Raw genomic sequence first — 17,587 nt, forward strand, 5'->3', positions numbered from 1 at the left:
GGCCTGGCCCCATCTCTAGGCTCTGCTGAGCTTGAGACTTCTTTCTGTCAGACATTATCTAAACCACCAAAATGTTAATGGCAAATGTACATAGACCTTGGAAATATGTCCTCCATCCTCTTGTGTAATTCCAAGGAACTGATCTTTATAGAAGATTCCCAGCTTCTGCTGCTGTTCTTGCTCAGGAATTGGAGTGGGATGAATTGTCTGTGGTTGTCCACCGGATGAAAAAGAGTTAAGGAAGGGAAGCTGGGAAGCATGGCAGACAGAGGAGGTTTGTAACCTGGGCTTTGTTAGCTGCCATGCCCCAGGGTATCGCTGGGGAAAGGCAGAGGTGGGAGACAGGAAAGATGATTGCTGGAGGCAGTGGTTCATTATGGCAGTCCTGCAGCAGAGAGAAGCCCATAAAGAATATGTTAAAAAAAGAATCCCTTTCTCCCCTCAAATGCTTTAACTTTCACACATTGTCAGGAGACAACCCAACAACCTCTAAAAGCACAAGCTGAGAGAGCTGGGAGTGAGTGCTTTCCTTCTTAAGGTCATTTAACTGTAACACAGTTTTCAGTGTGTGTGTTTTCATTGTGAAGGGGCGCACTGTTAGATGACTGGATAAGAGTGTAAAGATAAAAGCTGTGTGTACTTTAGAAAAGAGGTAGAAAAGGTTTACGATGAAACACATTTGATGCTCCAGCTACCAAATCTGCTGCCCCATGTCAGCTTGTGAGGATGGAGGCATAAACATCTTTGAAAAGTCAGAGCATGAGTAAGACTAGCCCAAGGCAAGTGGGACATGCATGACTGGCATTTGCATGGCAGGTAATCCAAACTGACACTGACCTTGCCAACATTACATGACAACGTTTTACTAAAGTAAACTGTCCTTGAATCTCCCGTCAGTATTAGGTTCCAGTAGGCATGAGGACAGCACTGTCCTGTTCTGTTTATTTTAGAGTTTGGAAGTGCTTGATATGGCCCATATAATTACTTCCCTCTCCCTTACTGGGTCTTCAATTTGCCCTTGGCCTCAGAGATCATATCACAATCTCAAATGATCAGTTATCATCTCACAGTCTTCCGGCCATCAGCTAGACTGTGACCTGTCTTTGCATGCAGATGTGAAGAAGGAGGCCTGGGCAGGGGCCAGTGACTGTCATAGGCTATATTTGAAAAATATTTGTTAAATAATATTTCCCAAATCAAGGAGCCAGAGGCAGATATTCATCTTCTGCACTGGGAGGAGATAACCTGTACTGCTCAGCTTTTGTTTAGCCTCCTGTGGGTTATGCTCAGTGTGTTCTGCTAAGACTGATTGGGCCATACTCACTGTTTTATCTCATGTTCTTCACTCCCCACTTTGATGCTAAATCTTCTGCTTCATTAACCTGAACCACCTGCCTCCCTAAAAATGAAAAACAAACAAACAAACAAACAAAAGTTAAATGAAGATTATAAATGTACTGTCATTTCTTCATTGGTGGCTTCTTTGGAGAATTTAAAGCTTTATGAAATGTCATTCTTTTAGTTAGGCACAGAAAAAAAAGAGTAAAGAAAGGGTAGACATTCCTATAAGGTGATTTTGTGGGACAGAGTTTGATTGTCAGTTACTTTTGTCACCCTTCAATCGGAGTAGCAGTTTTTTGAAGGGCTAGGTTTGAGAGACATTGTAAGTTTCTGATGTGATGAAGTCCAGACACTGTGGAAAGCGGTGGTTCTTTCTCTTTTTAGAGAACGAATAAAATTATTCAGTTCTTTTTTTTTCCTCACATTTGTGTTTATTGTACTTATTCTTCTGCAAAGAGAGGTCTAAAAGATGGAGACTGTGAGAAGAATGTATGGGGCCAACTGTGAATCTGGCATAACTGACAAAATCAATTGTCTCATCTTTCGTGATTTTTTTCTTTCTCAATATCACAATTGTATATCATTAGTTAATAGGACTAATTCATTTCTCATTCACACTAATATTATTACAGGTGATACCTTGTAAGCTCAATAAAACCAAACAAACCCCCCAAAACCACTGTAATCAGAATCGCAGACAATATCTGAAAACCAGTAAATACAGTTTTTCACCCAGGAACTGTTTTAATTTTCTATACATTCTTAGCATATCTTTTTTTTTTCCTTCCCCCTCCCCCCTTTTTTTTTTCCTCTGGGTATGTGCAGCACTATTCAATGTCATTAGCTCAGTTCTGTCATTGCTCAATGACATTATCACACTGTTCAATGACATTGTCTGGTAAATGTGGCCACTTCAAAAAATGGATGGACGGTTATGATGCTTAACTGTACCACAACACCAACATCACCCAGATCAAAATGAACAAATTGAAATTGTTCCTTCTGATATTCTGGAATGAGAGTGTAACTCTGAAATACAAAGACAAGACTCAGTTTTGTATCTATGGATCGATGCCTTCTGAGATACAGTGGTTTCACCTGTAGGAACTCTGCCAAAGTAGAAGCACTCAATTATTTCATATTAAGTTTAAATTCTTTCCTATTTTAGGTTGAGTTTAAAGTAACCTTTAATTAAATTTAAACCTAACTGTCTTTAATTTAAAGTGAACAGAACTCATCTACTCTTTTTTTTTTTTTTTTTTCCTGGGCATAATACGAGCTTCAGAAAATATTCTCAGTCTCAAACATATTTTTAATGCTGGTATTGTCTTTGCTCTTTCATATCATCTTTATCTCTTAAGCTATTACAACTTTATTATTATCATTACAGTAGTGTGATGACCAGAACTGAACACAAAACTCTATGCTCCCTGCCAGAACCTTATATAATAGAAGAACAATGGATGAATGTTGTTAATTTTAAATGCAAAATTATAAATCAATTACAGTGATGGCAAAAGCCCTTTGTGACACGCCACAATTTACTTTCAAAGACATTTAAACCTATTTCACATGCTGAACAATCTGTAATAAATTATGATATATATATATATATATATTTTTCATCCTGGAATGAAGCTGTAATTATGACAGTTGAATTCTTGTTCTGAGAAATAAGGTGGCATTTAATTCCTTGAGAACAAATGACACTCACAAAAGAACAGTTAATTATTCTCAGCTGCAAAAAAAAAAAAAAAAAAAAAAAAAAAAGGAAAAAAAAGGAAAAAAAGGAGGGGGATGGAAGAGAGAAAAAAAAAATGAAAGAGAATGTGGTAGCATTTTATGTGAAGTGTTTATTAATGAATCCTTAATGAAAGCTGTACTGCAATTGAACTTTGCTTGGTGTCCATGTGATTGAGTGGCAATCTTTAAGCCCAGCCCTTCCTGTAAAATCAAAACTGCATTCAGAGAAAAAGTACAATGAAAGGACATATCTTCAGGAAATGTTACGTCTGTTGTCAAATACTCAATACTCACTAAACACAGAATAACTCTGATGCCAATCACAGGGGCTGAATGAACGTCAGTCTGAGCTTGGCAGTGTCAGGTTGTGTTGCACTGGCAGCACAGTGCAATTAGTCCTAATAGTTTTTAATTTCCATGCAAACTATTGCAATAAGATGAATCACTTCGATATATTAATGTTATAAATAGGGCAATAAACAAGAATGCTAACCAGTCAGCTCTCACACACTACAAATGCGTGGCTGTGTGTTTAACTGTTCTTACATGCACATTCTTATTGTGCTCAGCAGAACTGCGCAAGTGTTGCCAGATACAGGGCTCACTTGGTGCAGAGATTCTTCCTTGAATGTACTGATCATCCTAATGCTTGTTGTGGATGCCCCATCCCTGGAGGCATTCAAGGCCAGCCTGGATGTAGCTCTGGACAGCCTGGTCTGGTGGTTGATAACCCATAGCAGAGCAGGGGGGTTGACTCTGGATGATGATTGTGATCCTTTTCGACCCAGGCCATTCTATGCCTCCATGATTCTAATTTCCAGCTTTAGTCTTATGACAACTTGAGAATGTATTAACATGGGTCATGCTGCGCATTGCTGCTGCCAGCTCTCACATACCTGTTCTGTCTGCTTGGAGAAGAGATGCCAGCCTTACAAATATTTCCTTGGGACAGAAGGATGTTCCTTAAGGGCTGTACTGAGTGGAATACTCTCATCCTTCTTGGTTCAATTATGATCTGTGAGTTGACTAATTTGGGGCTTTCTGAAATGTAGTAGGAACAACATAGTTGCATGTAAAACAAGGCCTAATGCACTGAGTAACATTAATGTTAAATCAAAGATGATTGGATTAATTGCTGTTTCATTTTATCTTCCATGCACGTGTGGTGCTGGCAGAATTTCAGAGCTTTTCGAAAAATTAATTGAGAACTGTAAGGAAATAATACTGGCAAAAAGACATTTACATCATGTCTTTCTGCTAGTTAGTAAGAGAAATACAGTCTAAAACTGGAAGGTTACCATGTATTTCTTTATATTTCTATTTTTTATATTATTCATTAAAACGTGTAGGAAGATGAATTGATTATACAGTGTATGAGTTACTGACTATTACAACCACTGATTATAGCTCAGAAAGCACACTTTCCATAAAGCCTTCCCCATAACAAAGAATTTGAGGGGGAAAGAAAAAGCCTGTTAAATTCTAACATGGAAAAGGGAGATACTATTGAAATGTGGCATTTCACACTTTAAAGTAGTACTCGCATATTTTTCATTTGCCACCTTTATATTCAAATCTGATTAAATCTATTCACAGAATGACACAGTAGGGCAGTGTTAGACTCATGTGGAAACTCACACTATTGGGTAACTTATTTTATTTGTCCACTCTGTTCTGATAGCAAACAGTAAATTTATTAATGCAGTGTAAAATATTAGCTGGCAGGTAAAAGTAATTCTGCTAATGAATATGATTAGAACAGCAGCTGGAATATAGAAAATGCAGCGTTTGCAAGATCCGTGGATTTAATAGACCTTACAGTACTTGGGAAATCAATTAAAATACTTGGGAAATCAATTAAAATATTTTTTTTAAGGTTACAAAAGTGGATGGAGAGGCATGTATTTAACTTGAAAATGAGCAATTAAGAATAAAAGATATACTTCCTCAGCAAGAACAATTCAAAGTGCCTTTTCTTGACCAGTAGCAGAGATTGCCAAAAAGATTCGGGAAAAGGGTATTTTAAATTGACTTTTAATTGGGAAAGTACAATGCCAGTGAGAGCTTGAGGTAGTTGGAAGTTTGCACTTCCCTCTTCCTTTCCCTCAGGGTACACTCCCACTGACTACACATTTTCTCTGTCTATATGATTATTTGTATTCTTGTGTATGGAACAAACTCCCATCAGAGATGCTTTGCTGCTACTGCTGCTGGAGCCATGGTGGAGGGAAAGGGGCTGGCTGGCGGTGTGGCTGCAGAGTGATGTCCTCCCGCCTTCCCAAGGTTGGTGGCCCCATTGCAGAAAGCATTTTCCCAGACTATTATATATATGTTTTGTTTTGATTTGTATTTTTTTTTTTTTAATAAATGTAACAGCATTTATTTTTTTCTCAGTTGATTTTTAGTGTCACTTTCTCTTCTCAGGCAATATATTATGGTAGAGCTCTGTCCCCATAAAGCAGGAAACCAGGCTGCACTGTTCTTTCTCAGGTAGACAGTACAGAAAAGTTATAGATGTGATTGTGATTTCATTTTGTTTCCAGTTGTTAAACCTTTTAGCTCTTCTTAGCTCTTGCAGGAGTGAACTTGAGGCTCTGGAAAAGTCTAAGGATGCAAGACACTCTGCACAGCAACATTTCTGTTCCAGGATAAAGGGCAATGTGATTCTATGATTCTTACCTTTTTATTTGTTTATCCAAACAAGTGAAATGATCTATTGGGAAAAAAAGCCTGCAAGGTAAATACTATACATTTCATTCATCTATGCAACTAAAAATGCAATCATCTACCCCAGAGACATGCTCAGGGGGTTTTATGAACCTGAATATATCACCGATGATCTAAAGCCGGCAGACCTGGTATGCATTTAGAACATCTCTCTCCTATCGTAATATCAGATGCAATCTTGTTTTATTCACTAGAATTTAGATCTGCATTGCTGATAAAAGTATTTGATACAGTAATAGAGTTGATATAGGTCAGTGATTACAGAGGGAAAAAAAGGCTGAAAAAGTCTAGGATGAACCTTGTAATGGTGGTGTATTTGGTTATGGTATCTTAAGCGTGGCTATGGAATATGGCTCCAGTGAATAATAACTACTCTGTAGTTTTATAGTCCACCCCTTGTTAACCCAATACAAAACACAAACAGACAGTTATTAGTTCCTTTATCACTTAAGAAATTGGATTTGAGCCAGAAAGAGATGCCACTTTAAATAATACATTTATTAATAGTGCTTATCAGTATAAAATTCAATGCAATATCTACGTTTTGCCAATATCAAGACTTGGTATTGGCCAGCGGGCAACAGGATCTGAAAGACTTAATTCTGTCAAGTAGTTTGGTTAAATGAAAGCCTAGTACTCCAGATGCCAAAAATGCAGTGTTCAATCATCATTTGCCCTTCCAGGGAAATCTGTTTAAAACCAGCATCCTGTTCTTCCTTTGTGAAAGACTCCAATTAAAGGAGGTTGCTATTTTATTTTATTTTTTTCCTGTTTGGAAAAAAATCAAATTGAATAATTTTATCCTTTTTATGTTTTTATGTACAATGAACTCCTTATTTATACAAACATGATGATAAAGAGTTAAAGACACAGTGTACACCTCCTAATGGATTACACAATATATCTTGCCTTTCCCATACATGTAACATAAGGGAGGTGATATGCACACAGCACTGCCAAAGTCCTTGGATTACTCCTAAGGGAAGATTTTCCATAGGATTTCTTCCCATTTATGTTTAGTTCCTGAAGGAAGATGCAGATGGCAGAGTTGTAGTCAAACATGAATAGAAGTCCTTGATTCAATTGGAAAGGAAGCCTCGATGAGCAGAGTGGGAACCTCAATGGACTAGTGCAGGCTACATCCTTCTGGCACATACTACAGGGGATATCTTCTTTCCTTCTGAACTTTTCCCTAAGACAAAAAGGAGGCCTACAGCCTCCATCTGGGCAGCTTTGTCCTCTGTTTGACCATCTTCATGGTCAAATATTTACCCTAGTAGTAAATCAGAACTTCCAGTGTTCTACTTTCTGTCCTGTTCTGTTTGTCCTGAAGGAGTCTGTCTCCTTCTTCTCTTCACCCTCCAGTACAGAAAGAAATGAAGTATCTTCTGAGCCCTCTCCTCTTGCAAATTCTGCTCTTTAATGAAAATTCAGTAAGTGTGTGGCAGCATTGCACCAGCAGGGACAGTGGGATTTCTTTCAGTTGTCTGCAGTCCGTCCTCAATTTCTATTCTGTGCTTGCTCTGAGAAAACTTGAAATCTTGTTTGCCGCTGTAGACTACCTTTTTAAGCTGGGTTAAAAATCAGAGAATCACAGAACAGTTCAGGTTGGAAGGGATCTCCAAAGACCATCTGGTCCAACCATCCAGTTCAATCCAGATTGTTTTCTAAACGTTTCTGGTTAATATAAGTCATGAGTAGAGTGTGGCCGTAACTTCTTTTTTCTTTTTTTCTTTTCTTTTTTTCTTTTTTTTTTTCTGATTGAGTGGAAACAGGTAATACGAAGAAAAGTAATAATTTTGGCTTGGAGAGAACATTTTTACCTAACCAAAAAAGGCCTCGCTCATTTCATTAATAAGTGTTAAAAAGCCAGAAAGAGAAACCAAGAAATGAAGCAGTGATTGGTCTCACACAGCCCTGGGATATTTCTGTTGAATTTTTTCATTAAGAAGATGGCATCTAATAGTACTTCAATATTTTCCAACTTTTAAAATGAAGACTATACCATATTTGTCACACATTTACAACATGTTTTGACTGACTCTACCCTGCATTTTTTCAGCCAGTGAGTAATGTACCTCGAGGACTTCAGCCAGCTCTGTCAATAACCTTTGGGGAAGCTCCAGCTGATGTGCCGACAGAACAGCATGGGCACACGGCGCTTGGCCACTGGAGGAATCTGGCACACAAACTAAACTTTGGAGCCTTTGTTTGCCCTTGGCATGTCTGCTGTAGAGTTTTGTGCCAAGAAGGCACCACAGAGCCTCCAGAAAATTAGAAATACTACAAAATGGAATGACTTTTAGTGTAGAGGAGCAACAATAGCAAACATTTGTAAACTGTTCCAACAGCATTCTTGGCATCCAGCTGGCAATTTCATGTAATCAGGTTTCTCCTTTAGTTTCTGTTAATTTATTAGTTTGTGAAACTAAAAAAATTGCAGCTTACACTCTGTTCGGCTTCCAGATTCAGACTTATTGTTTTAAAATCTGCACGCTGCAATATGGAAATCTGTGCTTTTTAATGAAGGTTTTAAAAACTGCAGTTAAATAATTTCGGGTGGGGGGGAAGCCATATCCAAGGAAAACACCTGTTTTGATGCAATTAAAGCCCTACAGCAGTGCATGGATAAAATACTTTCAGAAAACGTTTCAAATGATTACAAGACCAAAGGGGTTGTGAGTAGTTAGTCCCCAGAAAATAGATTGGTACTGGTGGAAACAGATTGATCTGAAATAACTATTGCCCAGGTGCGGTGGAAGGTGAAAGATGGTGGCGTTTAGAATGTAGAAGAGTAATTGGAGAGACAGGTGTTGCTTATGCTGAAACTTGCCTGTTGTGATGCAAACCAAGGTAAAGCTGCTGGTGCAGTGCGGTGGCTTTAAAGCAAGATCAATTAAATTATTTAATTTTAAAAAGCCAATAAAATAAGTCATGGCTCCTCTGTCCTTCCTTGCTCTAATGTCCCTTAGCAACTGTCTCTGTGAAAGTCATAAATTTGGAATAAATCAAATACAGCACAACACTCCCCAAAGCAAACTAAGCCTCCCATTTATTTCTGATTCCATCTATTTCCAAACGCTCTCCTGCAGCAAACAAGTGTAGTTCTTAAGTCTTTACAACCCAGCCTGATGTTTTCCTACACAGAATGTGTGGGGAAAGTATAGGTCCTTTCTTACACATATTCTTCTCCTCCATCTTCTGGGCTGACTTGGCACTTATTCTGTATGTGACTGAAGACATAGTATTGAGTACTCAAGGATTTCACTTTTGTGCATCTTCTTTCTTTCCACTTTCCACATCCCACATACGTTGTGTCCTCTCTGTTTGCTTCCAATATTCTGCGTAGGTGGGTATTTGATCACCATGTTTGTTGAAATGATTTCAATAAACAGTTAAGAAAACAAACAAACAAACAAACAAAAACAGCCTGCTGAGCCACTTCCTTGTGGGGAAAGTCAGTGGTCTCAACTGGTAGATCTATTGGTAGTAGCCACTGGGTGATATATTTGCCCATGCCTGGATGGAGAGAGGTAGAAGATGTGGCTTAAAATGGAGCCACAGTCAGTGTGTGTGACAGCAAGTTGGGAAGTGAGGATGTGGGGACTCCAGGCACAGGTGATTGTGGTACCTGAGCTCTGGTCCTGGAGCTCAGTTTTGGGAGGTACAGGATCATCCTCTTTCATTGCAACCCTGGCAAAGGCCAGGGACACACCTCCCTGGCTTTATTGCATGGCTCCTTAGACCTGCCATGGCCTCCATGTGGCTGCAATTCTTTCCTATGGAGGCTGCTTGGCCTTCTCTTCCCAGAAACTTTGGGAAATCTATGTGAAAACAGCTGAGCAGTTTCCGCAGTCCCTCAGGCCTGTACCTGTAGTATGGTGTACCTCTTGTGTTTTTTTTTTTCCTCATGGACAATGGTATCGCTTAGCAATTTAATCTCAAAAATTAGTTCAGAAGCTTTAAAAAGCCATTAATAATGCTGTATTCTCCAGCCCTTAATGCTGAAATGAATTTGATTTTTTTTTTGTTGGGAAAATATAACATCAACAGAGCATTCAAGGTAACAATAGAAGCCAACTAAGAATAATTACAGACCCTACAGGAAAGGCCCGCCAAAGCCCCATTTGGATATAATTTGCACTGGCCATGTCCGGAAAGGTTCTAATCTTTGCATTATATCCAACCGGAGCAAACAATCTCTTGCACAAACTGACAGTGCAGAAGAAAGCTGGAGAAACTTGTGCTGAGAGCTACCTGCTCCTCAGTTTAATTTCAGATCATTTCATGATTCACTTGCTGTGACCCTGACTGCTCACTTGGCTTTGTTAGACTTCAGTTGCCTTAGCAGTGGGTAAAGGAAAGATTAAGATATTTTATCCCCACTTATAAAGACTCTGGATAGAAAAAAAATGCAATGACTCTGCTGTTAGCTGGGGTGGAAGGGTCACTAACTACGTAGATTAAGACAGAGTGTGCTACATTCAACTGAGATAAAACCATATGGGTTTTGCTGGAGTCAGGGCAGGGGTTGTTTTGCCACGGTATGTGTTGTTTCCTCCCACTTTTAATGAACGACAGTGATCTGTCAGGGTTTAATCCAATTACTGATGGCACTGGGAACAGCAGCAGTGGGCAGGAGAGGAGAAATGCGTTAGACAGAAAATGCTCATCCTTCCCCAAAAAAGCTTGCTGAGAACAAACGCTGGGACTTGCCAGCTATCTATCTCTCATTTTGGTTATTTGCATAATTTAAGGTTAATCAGTCCGTTTGTGATTACTTAACTGATAAGAACACAGTGAAAAAAGGAGATGGCTGCAGTTCTGAGCAGAAATTGAAAGCAATTTTTTTTTTGTTTTTTTTATTCACTTTGCATTGATTTGTAAAATAAACACAGTAAAAATAATGCTTGGGCTGCTCAAAGAGGTGTCAGGTATGAGACAAGGCTGAAGAACTGCAGGGCAATAAGGGGAACAGCAGCGCCCAGCTTGGCCCTGCTAGCAGGCTGCATGGTGGGACATAGCATTTGTGGTTCTGCTCCTTGCTGGGATGATTCTCACCTCACAGGCTTTGGGACAGCCAAAAAGCATGCAAAGTTTGAAAGGTTTCACAAATACCCATTTGAATGAATTTATCTGTTCAAAATGCATGTGTATGTATTTCCCATTTTCGCTTCTTCTATGGGGATATCTGCAGCTATAGAGTAACACACGTGGCAAAAAATAAGAACTCAGACACTCAGTGCTGCTGAGTTTCACACCACTTTGCTCACCCTGCTCCCTTCAATCAGTGTTCTTATTAGCAGCATGTGATTTATTTACTAGCTGTTTTCAGCAGCTTGTATTGCCTGAGATATGCAGATCTCTCATACCTGAGACCCAACAGAGTGCTTGCTGGAGCAGGTGGACAGCTATGAAGGAAGTATAGTCCAGGTCATGCCTAAGGACTGCATCTCACCCCATGTCATGGGCAACGGTTTGACTGTCACATCCAGAATTCACTACTGTGACTTTTGGCAGCCTCAGTTTAACTCAGTGGCATTAAGGAGGCTGGTTTGAGCCCTCAGATGAAATCTTTCTATGGCTGCGCTGCCTCTTTTAGACAGGTGATAAGAGAAGTGTTTTGTGGTGTGACTGATGTCTGTCAGGTTACTATATTTAGGTTTAATAGACTTTTAAAAATACTTCCCTAGCCAGCAGAATTGAACTTCATTAGTTTTTAAACAGGAGAGGAATGTTAGCCACTGTGCAGCCGTTGATTATACTCCTGGGAACATCTTAGGGTTAAATTAACCACAGGGGATCTCTACCCCTGATCTCTGAATGCCAAGGAAACATATTGAGAAATACAGGGTAAAGATAATTATGAAGCTGAAATACAAAAACTATAAAGTTCATCTTACGTGTAATCTCCAGTGCACAGTAAGTTCTGTACACTTGCACCATTTAATGTTAATTATGCCATTTTACAATTTGTTTTTGCTTTATTAAATAATAATAATAAAAAAGCCACACCACCATAAATAGAATTTGACCATAAGGGGAGTTTCAGAAAACCACCATCCCACCACTCCGCTCCAGTTCAGGAGGGAGATGATTTGGCCACTAAATGCCCAAAGCGTCATTGGAGAATTGTTTTCCAGCACTGCTTTCATCCCTCAGCTGTTGACAATTCAGTGGTGCTGCTCTCCTTTACTTAATCTCTTTCAGTCTATGTGTAGAAGGTCAGATTGGATGACTGTGGTAGAATGAGCTGAAAACCTTGTCCAAAAAGTGCATTTTGGAAGATGTGGTCTCATTTGTATAAGAAGTTACTTTTATCATAGTTGTTGTTTTTTTAAAAAAATCTTATTTTGGAAAATGTGGAAGATCATTTCCTAATTCAATTTTCAACAAAGATTCAATCTCCAAAAAGAGATAAATTACCATTTTTGGTCTTCTTTTCACCTGGCAATTTTCTTTTTATCTCCTCATCCCAGTCTTTTCAAATGGAAAATTAGTGGTGGAGGACAGAAGTATGGAGTTACCATTTGCAAAAGTCTCCATTTGTAAAAGTACCATTTGTAAAAATCTCTCTCTCCTTCACTGCTCACAGGAGAGCTGGAAAAGATGTATGAAAGTTTATGAATGTAATGTTTTCTCCCATTCAGATCTCTTAAAAATGCTTTTATTTTATATGGAAAAACACGTTGAGGAGAATATGCCAAATCCTACTTTTAAAATTAGTATGTTAGTTTGAATGTGAACAAAACAAAACATAATTTCATTTCTCCAAAAAAAAAAAACCCATCAGGATAGAAAACTGATAACATTTTCCTTTCTTCCCTTCCCTTCCATTCCCTTCCCTTCCATTCCCTTCCCTTTCATCCCCCTCCCCCTCCCCCTCCCCTTTCCCTTCCCCCTTCCGCCTCCCCATCCCCCTTCCTGCTCCCCTTCTGCCTCCCCTTCTCTTTCCTTCTCCTTCCCTTCTCTTTCCTTCTCCTTCCCTTCTCTTTCCTTCTCCTTCCCTTCTCTTTCCTTCTCCTTCCTTCTCCTTCCTTCTCCTTCCTTCTCCTTCCCTTCTCCTTCCCTTCTCCTTCCCTTCCCTTCCCTTCCCTTCCCTTCCCTTCCCTTCCCTTCCCTTCCCTTCCCTTCCCTTCCCTTCCCTTCCCTTCCCTTCCCTTCCCTTCCCTTCCCTTCCCTTCCCTTCCCTTCCCTGCCCTTCCCTGCCCTTCCCTGCCCTGCCCTTCCCTGCCCTGCCCTTCCCTGCCCTTTCCCTCCCCTCCCCTCCCCTCCCCTCCCCTCCCCTCCCCTCCCCTCCCCTCCCCTCCCCTCCCCTCCCCTCCCCTCCCCTCCCCTCCCCTCCCCTCCCCTCCCCTCCCCTCCCCTCCCCTCCCCTCCCCTCCCCTCCCCTCCCCTCCCCTCCCCTCCCCTCCCCTCCCCTCCCCTCCCCTCCCCTCCCCTCCCCTCCCTTCCTTCCTTCCTTCCTTCCTTCCTTCCTTCCTTCCTTCCTTCCTTCCTTCCTTCCTTCCTTCCTTCCTTCCTTCCTTCCTTCCTTCCTTCCTTCCTTCCTTCCTTCCTTCCTTCCTTCCTTCCTTCCTTCCTTTTCCCATCTTTTTATAATGTGGATGAACTGGAATTTCTGTCCAACACGTGCAGAGTCTGAAGAGGTACTGGATTCCATAAGTGCCTGGGAACGTATGGGAAAATAAGTGTTCTGTGCTCTTTTTGCACAGAATCCCCTCTGCTCTCAGATTTGACCTGCTTCTTACCCATTGACAACTGTCAAATAGTTGATATTTCCCCATTTTCCAGACTACAGGGTATGCAGAAGTTGGCTGCCATTTGCTCTCACTGGGGAAACAGGAGACGATTCTGGCAGTCTTCATCCACACCTGCACTCCTCTTTCAATTCAATATTCTTTCAACAGTGTGCAGGCTTAAGGCTACTCTTGGCTTCCCCTTTAGCTGCAAAGAGGCTAAACCACAATACCAAATGAGAAAGAGTGTGGCAATACGTTTTTTAAGATTGATTTTGAGGTTCTGGGCTTGCTGATGACTTCATAGTCATTATTTCAACCTCGCACAGTCCTGTAAAGGGGGGGTGTACAACATTACTCCTATTCTAAGAATAGGAAAACAATTAAATGATTTAATGTAAACCTGAAGAAGGATAATATGACACTTGAGCTTCACACCAGAACTTTATTACTCCTGGCTTACAATGTATCTGCGACTCAAATAACATTTCTCCCTTTAGCATCCTTATACAGAGAGCAGAAGATGATCAGGAAAAAAACAGTCAGTGACCTGAAAACCAGGAATATTTAGACAAAATCTGCAGTAGGAAGGTATTTTTAATACAGTAGATTTTCAAAACAATAACAGCCCTAAATTATTGTGGGTTCTTCAAAATAATCAACGCCAGAAGCGACAAAAAATAAAAATAAAAATAAATAAAATCCCCACAAAACCCAGAATTAAAAGATAGGGGGAAAACATCTTTCAACAGGGCACATAGAATAGATATAAGAAAGCCAAAGAAGATAAACCGTGGGAGAGAATGAAGACATATGTGACTGGGTATGTATTTTAAGATAAAATGATCCATGAGCTTGGGCTGTGTGTGCTCTTTGTAATATAAAGACAGCAGAACACGGAGGTCGGGGGCGTGACCCAGGAACACAAAGGGTCACTCGGACACAAAGCAGTGCCTGTAAGAAAGAAGATGGTTGGCATCAGGCAGTATCTGAGATGAAGTTAAGACAGCGTAACACAAAGGAGCAGCAAAAGAAGAGACTGTGAAAAGAGTACTGACTATGCTAAAATAAATATTTCTTTTTTAGATGCTGGGGAGCGACATGGTCATGTAATCTGCATATTGCCATAACAGTTGCCATAGTGAGTGTAATGTACTGTATTTATATATATATATATATATATATATATGTATTTTACCACCAGGGAGACTGTTGCAGCAGACATGGAGCTACATTAGGAAGTTGTGCTTAACAAGTCATGTGTGATTTTACTGTCAAACTGCAAAGTGCTGTTCTCCTATGGAAGAAAGCTGTGAGCACTTTCTAGGAGTTGATAAACATCACACAATGCAGCTTTCTGGGAAAAACAGAACTCTTTGAAGCATTTCCAGCAAAACCCTTAGAGAGGTGAGCATATTTTCAGATCCCTGATTCCAGGTTAAACAGCTATGTCCCCCACTTGTTTACAAAGCAGCTCGACAGCTGCTGTGAGCCACTGGCCCCCTTTGGACAGACAGGATGTGTTTGGATCTGTCACATGGAGCCAGCGTGTGCCTCGGCTGCATTACTCTGCAAAGATCTCATCTGAGATTTGCTACCGGTGGGACTGAAAGCCCCACCATCTTTAAGAGCAGCAGATGAGCAGTTTCATTCTCGCATTTGCTTCCTTGGCGCTTTTAACGCTCCAGCCAGGGGAACATTTAGTGAGAAAACTGATCCTGGGAAAGCCAAGCCTCGCTTTAGACATGAAAAATAAGACATAAAAATAACCAGCAGTAGTGGGGAGACCTGAAGGAAAGAAATGCAGTGTCCAGTCTGAAAATAAACAGTTTTGTTAAAAGATCAGGGTAAATATTGATTTTGCAGCCATATTTCAACATTTGGTAAACCAGGCTGAGATGATGCAGCCTGTAAGCCATGGCAAGCTGAAGGGAAAAGATCCAGAAAGCATTGCTGAAAACAATCCAAGCCTGTCTGTCCTGTAAATACCGATGAGATGGTCCCACCTGAGAAGGGTGAGAGGTGTGGGTGATACCTCACCCTGCAGTTGGAGACGTGTGCTTGGGTGTACCCCATCTGCTCTGGGTGCCAGGCAGGGCTGGGAGTGGGATGACCCAGTGTGGGTGGGAGGCAGGAGGTGTCCATCTGGCTGGCTGCAGTGGGCACCAGGACATACTGCACCTTTCAGAAGAATGAAAAAGAACAGCTTTGTACCGAACGAGGAGCACAGCTGGTCACAAAGCAAGCATGGAGACAGCAGGGAATTCGACAGCTTCATCCCGGACTTTCCTGTTGCATGGTTATATTCTTGCTGTTATAGTTGCACGGCTGCTGGGAAGTGGGGGGCAAACAAGACAGCAGTGATGAAGTGCCAGGACCAGCAACCCATAGTGAGTCTTCAAGCATTGGTAATAAGTTATTCAATGCGCGTAGGGTCTACACAATATCCTTCTGCAGGTGCTTCCACTTACCCAAGTACAACATATTCCTTCTTTCCTCTCCCCAGTAGCATTTTTCTTCCAACCAAGGCAAAGGAAAACAAGCGAGACAATACATGTCTCTTGGGCAGAGCTACATGTCCATCAGGGAGGGAGACAAGGGACCCTCTGTCCCCAAAGTCTGCACATCAGAGGCAGCCTGGCAGCCAGTGACAATATTGTTTCCTTTGCCCTCCTCACCAGCAAGTGGTTGTAGTAAAAATTATTGTGGATGGCATGTGACAACCCTATATCACCTTTTGACATTAGCTTTTAGCTACTTTTTCTTTTTTTTATATATATAGCTGCCAGTGTATTCAGTCAAATACCTGTCTGTCATCACAATCAGACAGACCTTAATGTGGCTGCATTATGGAAGGGCAGCTCGGCTCCTTTCCAGCACTGTATTACAGTCCCAGCTAGCTTTTTATCACAAATTCCTCATGCATAGCTATTCTTGCTCTGCCACAGAAATCTTCCAAGTTGGCAGCTCCGGTGTCTGCTGCCATTAATCTTCTCTGTGCTGCAGAGAGCGGGGGGCACAGGATGATTTATTGCAATTACCTGTTCTGACACAGGTAAGCGAGGCTGGATACTTGCTGCTGCTGTGAGCTGTGGCCCCGAGCAGCCCAAGAGTGCAAAGTATGACTCTGTGCACCTGTATTCACTTTCCTCCTTAAACAGTTAAACGAAGGTAGGGGGAAGAGGGAAGAAATATGCATTTTAAAATAGCAGTGAGGTGGTGGTGTGCCAGTAAGTGAAAGGTTAAACACTTTGACACTAATTCAGAATTAAAAGCAGTAATCAGATGTCTTTGTTAGCTTACTGAAGGCAACATTTTTGACCAGGAAGACTGCAAAATGCACATCTTCTACCTGTGATTTCTCAGGCGAGGGAACTCCTGGCTTTTATTTTAAGTGTTGTTGTCAGATTTCACTCCTGATTTTCTATTCTTTGAACTGGCAGGGACCTGGAGCAAGGTGTGGGGAGTGAAGGTTGTGCCAAGCCGAGATCAACATCGAAGCCTCGAGCCAATTAAGGAAAAACATTAATGGGCTCTCTGAGAATCCCGCTAAGCCTTCTGTGCCAGAAAGGATGATGCCCACAGCACAGGGCTGAGCTAAGCATTAAAAAACTAGAGAAATAAGAGCAGACCTTCAAGTCTTCATTATTAAGCAGCTTCCCTACTGGTCACAGTGAAAGGGAAGAGTGTTTTATAATAGGAAGAATACAAGTGATTTCTCTTTTTCTCATGGGTGCCAGGGCTTGTGTGCATGCAGGTATGTCTTACAGCACCTCTGCAGTTTATTTCACAGTTTTGCAGAGCCGGCAGCGGCTGGCATGTGGCTCTTCTGAGGTGCTGTGCTGTGCCTCCTCATCTTCAGGTGGGAAATCACAGCAGTGAATGACAGCCAGGCTGATGTGGGACACGCTCATTGGGGAATAAAGAACGGCTCCTTCTTGCTCAGCTTCAGCTACTTCCAAAATTAAGCAGGAAAAAAAAATACTCTGGAATGTGAATCTGTGAGGGCCTTGCAGGAATATAAATATAGCATCTTA

At 41.1% G+C, this 17,587-nt stretch overlaps 2 long non-coding RNA genes across 3 annotated transcripts in view; one reads left to right on the plus strand and one right to left on the minus strand.

Annotated features, from left to right (window-relative positions):
- LOC146761724 (uncharacterized) overlaps positions 1-8,739 on the plus strand; it is a 45,891-nt gene extending 37,152 nt beyond the window's left edge. For both annotated transcript variants that reach the window (XR_014942484.1, XR_014942485.1), the window contains exon 3: positions 7,874-8,739. This is a non-coding gene — a long non-coding RNA (uncharacterized LOC146761724). The remainder of the gene's footprint in view (positions 1-7,873) is intronic.
- A 5,245-nt stretch (positions 8,740-13,984) lies between these two features.
- On the minus strand, positions 13,985-16,462 carry LOC146761725 (uncharacterized). The gene is made up of 2 exons (XR_014942486.1): positions 15,557-16,462; positions 13,985-14,504 (listed from the first exon to the last, which is right to left on the minus strand). It is a non-coding gene; the product is annotated as an uncharacterized LOC146761725 (long non-coding RNA).
- Between the last annotated feature and the right edge of the window lie 1,125 nt (positions 16,463-17,587).

This window comes from Coturnix japonica, chromosome 2, assembly GCF_054131305.1.
Source record: "Coturnix japonica strain WE chromosome 2, WE-NBRP24, whole genome shotgun sequence".
NCBI lineage: Eukaryota > Metazoa > Chordata > Aves > Galliformes > Phasianidae > Coturnix > Coturnix japonica.